This window comes from Suncus etruscus, chromosome 19 (genome assembly GCF_024139225.1).
Source record: "Suncus etruscus isolate mSunEtr1 chromosome 19, mSunEtr1.pri.cur, whole genome shotgun sequence".
Taxonomy (NCBI): Eukaryota; Metazoa; Chordata; class Mammalia; order Eulipotyphla; family Soricidae; genus Suncus; species Suncus etruscus.
In genome coordinates, this window is record NC_064866.1 from 29,739,020 (window position 1) to 29,747,925 (window position 8,906).

Below are 8,906 nucleotides of genomic sequence, written 5' to 3' on the forward strand. Positions count from 1 at the left end.
TTTGATCCCTGGCACCCCATATGGTCCCTAGAGCCCTGCCAGGAGTGATCTCCACATAAAGAGCCAGGAGGAAGTGCTGATCATTACTGGTTGTTACCTTTCCCCTCAAAAAACAAAAACAAAAAACTAAAAGTAAACTAGAATAAGACCAATTTTGAATTACATAATAAAAATAATGTAACTTATTAAAAATAAGATATTTCTTTTATAATCTCAATAATATAGATGTCTAACAATACCTTTAGTATCAAGAAATAGAGAAGTTAAAAGCAAACAAAATACATACAAAAGGGAAGAGTGCCAGTAACGATAACAAATACAGCTATTTCTTGGTGATTCAAATGGGAAATTATAGTACCATTTTGTTACAAAGATGAACTATCAAGAATTATTTTCCTTTTGATTAGAGGCCAGACTGATAGCATAGCAGCTAGGATGTTTGCCCTGCATGCCCAAGTTAGAGCCCCAGCTAGGATGTTTGCCTTTCATGCCTAGGTTAGAGCCCCAGCTTCTCATATGGCCCCCAACACTGCCAGAAGTAATTTCTGAGTACAGAGCCATGAGTACCTCCTGAGTGCCACTAGGTGTGCCCCAAACAAACAAAAAGAATAACTTTTCCCTTTTGATAACTTTTCCCTTTCAAAGAGAATCATAAAAATGAAAACTTTTGAAATCTGAGGAATCCCAGAGCTGTGTTAAAGTGAAAAACTCGCTAGCCAAGGAAAGATCGCAACCTTGGTTCGATCCCCCAGCATTCCATATGGTCCCCCCCAAGCCAGGGGCAATTTCTGAGTGCTTACCCAGGAGTAACCCCTGAGCATCAAACGGGTGTGGCCAAAAAACAAAATAAAATAAAATAAAATAAAGTGAAAAACTCATGTGAAATGAGGATGGTGGAGTTAATGCATTAGAGAAGATAATTTAAAGTTATTTGTGGATTCAAGGATTTGTCTCAGTAGTAGAACCCTTGCCTTAAATGAGCTAAGTTCTATCCCCAACACATTTTACATCCTTGAGTAAGATTATTGGCACTTCCATTGTTATACAGATGTAAATGTAAACATTGTTCAACCCCAGCAAGAATTGCAACAAAACAGATTAATTTTATGAGCCTTATTTTCTTCTCCATCAGCTTTACTAAATATACTATTTGTATATTATAGTTTAGGGTAATAATATCCTTTAAAATTATACATTTTTCGAGTACAGTGAAACCCTTATGAATTAATTAACCTTAGGAATTAATTTGTTGTATGGCAGAATGTGATTTATCAGTTTGGGGATACTTAGAGTTTCTCTGAACCCAAAATAATTTTTAAGAAAATCAGCTGGAATACATGGTACCAAAAATTACATAAAATAGCATAGTTATCTTAAAATAAATAAATGGAAAAACTTTATGCAGGGAGTTAATAACAATGCAAAGAGTTAATAAAAACGGACCAAATTTTAGGACCATATGGGTAACCTAAAATGCAAAGGATCGTATAGAAACTACATTTTCTTTCTTTTAAAAAATATTAGGGACCGAAGAGATAGCATGGAGGTAGGGCATTTACCTTGCATGCAGAAAGACAGTGGTTTGAATCTCAGCTTCCCATATGGTCCCCTGAGCCTGCCAGGAGCGATTTCTGAGCATAGAGCCAGGAGTAACCCCCTGAGCGCTACTGGGTGTGATTCAAAAACCAAAAAAAAAATTTTTATTATAGTTATGGTCACATTTTCTTGTGTGTGTGTGTGTGTGTGTGTGTGTGTGCATGTGTGCGTGTATGTGTGTGATACCCAACATTGCTCAGGACTTACTCCTGGTTTTGTGCCTAAGAATCACTCCTGACAGGACTTAGGGGACTACATGTAGTGCTAGGGATCAAATATGGATTTGCCATGTACAAGGCTCAGGCCCCTCTGGTTATATTTTTACAATAGAATATTCAAGATTTTGATGTACAGAATTATTGTATCTTGTCAACACCAAAGTGCACCAAGCCCTCTAGCATTGACCATATGCTAATTCTCATGTTTCTTCTGTCGCCCTCACCTATTTCCCTTTGAGATCTTGAGCTACTATAGTCTTCTTGTTAATTGCTGGCATCTTGGCCACAAATATGCATTCCCTTTTCTATTTATAATTCAAGTTATAACCAATAACTGTGCCATTGGCTCAGTCCCATGCCTGATTCTAGGAGAAATTGAAAATATACAGTATTTATCATGTTGTGGTTAGGAAACTTTAAATAATAGTGACTTACATCAACAAAAATAACAAAACAAATATATGTAAATATATTAGCTAAATCAGAAGCACACTGGTCACATAAGTAGTATATTGTACACTAATAAAAATTTAGGAATCTGAATTCCTCTTCTTGGTATCTACACCAAAGACACAAAAACATACATTTTTAAAGGACTTATGCAGTATCAACTACAATATTAGGATATGGAATGGACCAGGTATACAAGAGGTGAATGATAATGAAGGGATGGTACATATAAACCCGACAGAATACTATGTAGCTGCAATGAATGATGAAATTGTGTAATTCACCACAACCTGTATTCAGCTGAAGGATGCATGGTAAGTAAAGTCATAAGAAGGAAAAATACGGGGCCGGGAAGGTGGCGCTAGAGGTAAGGTGTCTGCCTTACAAGCGCTAGCATAGGACGGACCACGGTTCGATCCCCAGCGTCCCATATGGTCTCCCCAAGCCAGGGGCGATTTCTGAGCTCATAGCCAGGAGTAACCCCTGAGCGTCAAACGGGTGTGGCCCAAAAACCAAAAAAAAAAAAAAAAAAAAAAAAAAAGAAAGAAAAATACCAGATGATCTCAGTTATCTGTGGTGTATATGATAACATAGCAAGATAATAAAAATGATCAAATATTAGAAAACCTTTGGACTAGATTATAGAAATGCAAAGTCTAAAGTAGAAATGGCGGCAGAAAGTAAGAAGAAATGTGCAGAAAGCAGGGGCCAGGATTATGGATGGTTGGATACATCAATGTAGAGATATGGCAGTATATATTTAAATCAAGGAGCTATCAACATTGTAATCCCGGATCTACAATGATAAAACTTAAAAAATGTGCCTCTTGGGGCTGGAGCAGTAGCACAGGGGTAAAGCACCTGCCTTGCCCACGCTAACCTTGAACCAACCCTTCGTCCGAGGAGCAATTGACCCAGGTCAATCCTGGGTCTGGCTTGTGCAAGGCAAATGCCCTACCTACCTACTATTCTACCAGTTCAGCCCCTACATTTAACAAATTTTAAATCACCCCAAAACTTTATCTTAAGTGTCCATTTACTTTATTATCTATCATTTAAGTCATTAAATGAATTAAATATAAAATATATTAATAGGTATACAGAAACATAAGATATATAGAAGTTTTAAGAAAGTAAGCATGGGCCGGGCGGTGGCGCTGAAGGTAAGGTGCCTGCCTTGCCTGCGCTAGCCTTGGACGGACCGCGGTTCGATCCCCCGGTGTCCCATATGGTCCCCCAAGCCAGGAGCAACTTCTGAGCACATAGCCAGGAGTAACCCCTGAGCGTTACCGGGTGTGGCCCAAAATTCAAAAAAAAAAAAAAAAAAAAAAAAAAAAGAAAGTAAGCATCATGAACCAACTCAGATATGACAAAAATATTACAATAATCAGAGAGGGAATTTAAAACAAAAGTGATACATATCTTAAGGGTTCTCGACAAGAAAACCAAACAGCATATAAGAACGTATGGGTACTAAGGAAGAGATAATAATTCTAAGAAATATTCCAAAGTGAATGTTAAGTTCTAGAACTTTGCAAATGATGTAATAGATGACTTGGTAATGTCATTATTACACAGGACAAAAATAAAAGTCTCAATGTTCTTTAGTATAAATTGATATGTTTCCTGGAAGTAAATGACCCAAAATAATCAAAAAAAGTAAAGTAAAAAAATAAAAGATGATACCCAAAAGCAACGGAGAAATTTCAGAAGGTAAAAAATATGCCTTATTAGACTATCAGAAGAAGTTGGTCCAAAGAAATAAAATGCTGAATTAAATATAATATATATAATTAAATAAAAAGAAGAAACTTTATTTTATTTTATTTTTTTTTTTTTTGGTTTTTGGGCCACACCCGGCAGTGCTCAGGGGTTACTCCTGGCTGTCTGCTCAGAAATAGCTCCTGGCAGGCACAGGGGACCATATGGGACACCGGGATTCGAACCAACCACCTTTGGTGCTGGATTGGCTGATTGCAAGGCAAACGCCGCTGTGCTATCTCTCCGGGCCCGAAACTTTATTTTTTGAGGGGTCACATCCAGTGGTGCTCAGGGGTTACTTCTGGCTCTGCGCTCAGAAATCCCTCCTAACAGGCTCAGGGAACAATTTGGGATGCCAGAAATTGAACCTGGGTCAGTCTGGGGTTGGCTGCCTGAAAGGCAAATGCCCTAACACTGTGCTATTGCTCTGCCCCCCAAAATGAATTTTTAAATAAAAAGGAAAATTTTGACAGAGATTCAATGAAATTCTGGGAAAAATCTAGAAAAATAAAAAACCTAGCACACAGAAAAAAAGCACAAAATAATCATTTTTCCACATATATATTTATTGATTGTTTGTTTATTTGACGTCTTTATTCTGGTATAAATATTGAAGTTGATGTCTCCTTTTCTGTTTTTATATTATTTTATCTTATCTTTCTCTTTCTTTTTGCACTCCGGCATGATTTGAATTCAGAACCGAGACTATTGTGTGGTGCTTCTCTTTATTGCTGTAGAGCTCACTGGATATTTAATTTGACATTTATTTTTGTATTGTTATGGTGTTTCAATTACCTTTTTCATGTCCTCTCTCAAACTGAGGCTGATAGCCACTAGAAGGACTCCACCCATTTTCAGCATATTTTTTTAAATTTATTTATTTATTTTGCTTAATCTTTACCCCATTCTATTGCCTTTCTTTCCCTCAAACAAAACCACATAACTCGATTTATCTAGGTTAGCCTCTCAAATAGAGGGAGAAACAAGGGAGGGCACCAGGACCAAACAGGTGTATGATCACTGATAGTAAGCTAGACAAAGAGGGGTCCACCTACTCTAGCAGCCTGGGGGGTGATGGTGGGGGTTATGGGTTGCAGAAAGGGAACGGGGAAGGGGGGAGGACAAATTTGGTGGTGGGTATTCCCCTGATTCAATGTTAATATGTACCTAAAATACTAATGTGAAAGATATGTAAGCCACTATGATCAAAATAAAAATTAAAAAAAGAATAAAACAATGAAAGCAATACATTAATATTGACACTAGCCTATTGCTTCTCAATTATTTTGTCATGCTCCCTAGGAAGAAGAAAACATTTTCTTTTTTTTTTTTTGTTTTGTTTTGTTTTTGTTTTTGGGCCACATCCGGTGGTGCTCAGGGGTTACTCCTGGCTATCTGCTCAGAAATAGCTCCTGGCAGGCACGGGGGACCATATGGGACACCGGGATTCGAACCAACCACACTTGGTCCTGGATTGGCTGCTTGCAAGGCAAATGCCGCTGTGCTATCTCTCCGGGCCCCCTTTTTTTTTTTTTAAGTGTATTGCTTTATTGGGGTAGAGGAGGGAAAAAGGAAAAGTGGTGGGGATAAAGAAGTCAATTAAAGAAATACAAATATAGGAAGCAATGTTACAACAGTAATACACAATAGTCGGCAATCATTTTCTTAAGAGGACTCGATTCATGGAAGAAAAATTTTAATTGCTGTTGCAAAAACATCTGTTTGAAGTAGAAACTGGTTTCAATATTAGTAGAGAATAGAAAGAGGAGGTAACTAGATGTAAAAATCCTGGCAGCATACTAAAACAGTTCCAGGCAGTTAGGCTGAGGCCAACACCTAGTGAGGACGAAAGCCTTGTCTGTGGGGGATTTTGGATGATATCTGGAGGAATATTACACTGTGCAAAAACCAAATTGAATCGTTTCCACAAGTGTTGTAATGTTTTATATAAATAAAAGTTTTCTACATGCACTTCAATTTCACAGCAAGAGTGGCATAGGATACCTAAACATAGGAGAGAGCATTCATGCAAGATATCTAACTCCTTGATATAATAATGCATACAATTCAAAATGATTACACTATCTTTACATCTAGGGCTTTCTGCAACTACAAGGTGGTGGTTATTGAAAGCATGGCCCCTGGTATCAACATCTAAAAAGCAGCCACCACCTTCTATGTGCGTTTTCTTTTTGCGTTTTTTCTTCATTTCTCTTAATCAACTCTGCTGTTGCTGCTTTTTAGCGAAACTGGTAAAAACAAAATTGTAATCATTAAACATAGCACTCTGGCAATCAAGACGTTTAAAACCTTCAATCTTCTGGGGCGAAGAAAGCACTGTGCGACATTTAGAACTCTGATTTACAAACAGGGTGGTCACAAATTTTCCTGGCTTGAAGACTTCCACCACTTTCCTAATCAGGTCATCATAAGAGGTCTGACTTAAGTTTGTTTCAAAGCTAACATAAGAGAATTCTGGTTCTGGAGTGATGTGAATAGTCCAGTAAGTTCCATCCGATTCATTCCATTCATCAAATACCCACAAGGATCGAACAGTGTGGCATCAATGACAGAACCTGGTATCAGGTCACAAATTCCACTCTCACGAGTGACATCCTTTGCAGTAACACCATCTTTCATGTAGAACTGGTCCATAACTGCTGGGTCAAGCTCACTCATCAGAATTTCCAGGGTTTGATCTGGCTGACTGATTACCCGACTCTCTGGGAAATCCAAAGTATATAAGTACCAACAGTCAGAATTCATTCGTCCCATACAATATGCTGCTCTATTTGGGAAAATTGCACTAAGAAACTCTATTTCTTCCTGGAAATTCCGGTGTGGGTACCCTTGGTGAGAAGGCTTCATGAAATTCTTACGAGAATAAAAGAAGCTTTGAATCGAGTAAACCCACTGTAATCCCTAGCAAGTTTCAACAGGGGAACCAGTGCTTTCAGCAAGAGGGTGGTACCACATGTCTTCAAAATGAAACGTCTCTTGGAGACAAACATGCTACTCTCACTGAGTACATAGCTTCCTGCTTGTCAGTTTTTGTCACACTTATGACTGAACATTGCACATCCTTCAAAAGTATGTCCCACTCGGATCTCGGGATGGTGCGCAGATCCCCAGAGCCTTGGCTGGCACTGGCCCCGTCGGCGGGCTGCCTGGAGAACCAGACCTCCAGCAGCTTCTCGGTGCCTTCGAAAACACGGAAAAAATGTGCAGCTTCCATCACCATGCGACGAGCGAACGAACCGACAACCACAGAAAATCAACTAAAATTAAATCTTTTTTTTCCTTGTTCTCTCTCTCTCTCTCTCTCTCTCTCTCTCTCTCTCTCTCTCTCTCTCTCTCTCTCTCTCTCTCTCTCTCTCTCTCTCTCTCTCTCTCTCTCTCTCTCTCTCTCTCTCTCTCTCTCTCTCTCTCTCTCTCTCTCTCTCTCTCTCTCTCTCTCTCTCTCTCTCTCTCTCTCTCTCTCTCTCTCTCTCTCTCTCTCTCTCTCTCTCTCTCTCTCTCTCCCGCCGCCGCCGCTGCGGATTGTTCCAGCTGTGTGAACTAATAAAAAAAAGTTCAGGTTCCTTTTTTATTTAATTTTTTGGCTATAATTTTATATTAACTTTTATTTGTAAAAAAAAAAAAAAGGACTCATAAAATTTTTTTCCGGCTTTTTTTTTTTTTCTTTTTTTCCTTTTCCCGTTGAGTTTGTTCGTGAGCGAAAAGTCGAAAACAAACGAGTCTGTTGGGAAAGAGGCAAGAGATAAGAGTCCAGTCTCTTGGAGTCCGCGGGTTCCCCGTTGAAAAGAGCAAGAGCGAGCGCTAGCTAATGTCGCCGGCCATACTGTGGAAGCCAAGAAAACATTTTCGCGCTCCCCCCGCCCACCGCTCAACCTAAATAGTATCTTTATTAAAAAAAATTAACCTGCACAACAAAATTATATAAAATAATTTGAGCTGATTTTTTCATCAGAGGTGATGTCTGGATGAATGGCTACAATGAGCACGCTTTGCAATGCATAGCTTTTCCAAGCGGGATTTGAAGCAGGAGGACACAGCAACTCTCAGCTCCAGAGACTTACAGACACATAAACACGGGGCTTAGCTTGTTAGGACAGTGTTTGCCAAGGGGTCAAACGCGCCCCCTTTTACAGAGCCTCAATGCCCCCCTGGGGGAGCGACCCACTATTTGAGAAGTATTGCACTAGCCTGCTTTAGAGAGATCATGGGAAAATATTGCAATAATTTGGCTAGGACAGTAGCCCTTGTGACCTAGAGCAACTTGTGGTTGGGTTCCTCACTGGGCACTAAATGATTTATAGCTAGGACAGAAGTAGGTCAGTGGAACCCAGAAGAAGGCAGCTGAGGAAAGTGTATGAGGGGGTTTATCATTCCCTTTGACTGATTTATTTTCCTCTTGCTTTGCTTCAGTCTACCACTCTCTTAACTGATGGATGACCTTAAAGTAGATCATATGACCTTGTCTAAGGACTCTGAAGGTCAAGATGGAGGTTTGCCTGCAATGTGGTAGAATTAAATTGCAGATGGTAATCAAAGGCAGAAAATTGATCCATACCTCACACCTTACACAAAAGTCAACTCAACATAGATTAAAGACCTTGAAATCAGACGCAAATCTATAAAGTTTATTGAGGAAAAATAGGCAAAACACTCAAAAACATATATATCAAAAATGTTTTTGAGGATAGAATGCCAATGGCAAGAACTTCAGCATTGAGCATCAAACCTAAATAGATGGGACTACATCAAACTAAAAAGTTTCTGTATGACGAAAGAAACTACTTAATACTAGGAGACAGTTAACAGAATGGAAAAAAATTTTGCTCTCAAAACGACAGATAAAGGACTGATATCTAGGATATA

General features: G+C 39.0%; 1 pseudogene; it reads right to left on the reverse strand.

Moving 5' to 3' along the window:
- Positions 1–5,966: 5,966 nt before the first annotated feature.
- Positions 5,967–7,318, reverse strand: LOC125997324 (S-adenosylmethionine decarboxylase proenzyme 1-like; annotated as a pseudogene).
- Between the last annotated feature and the right edge of the window lie 1,588 nt (positions 7,319–8,906).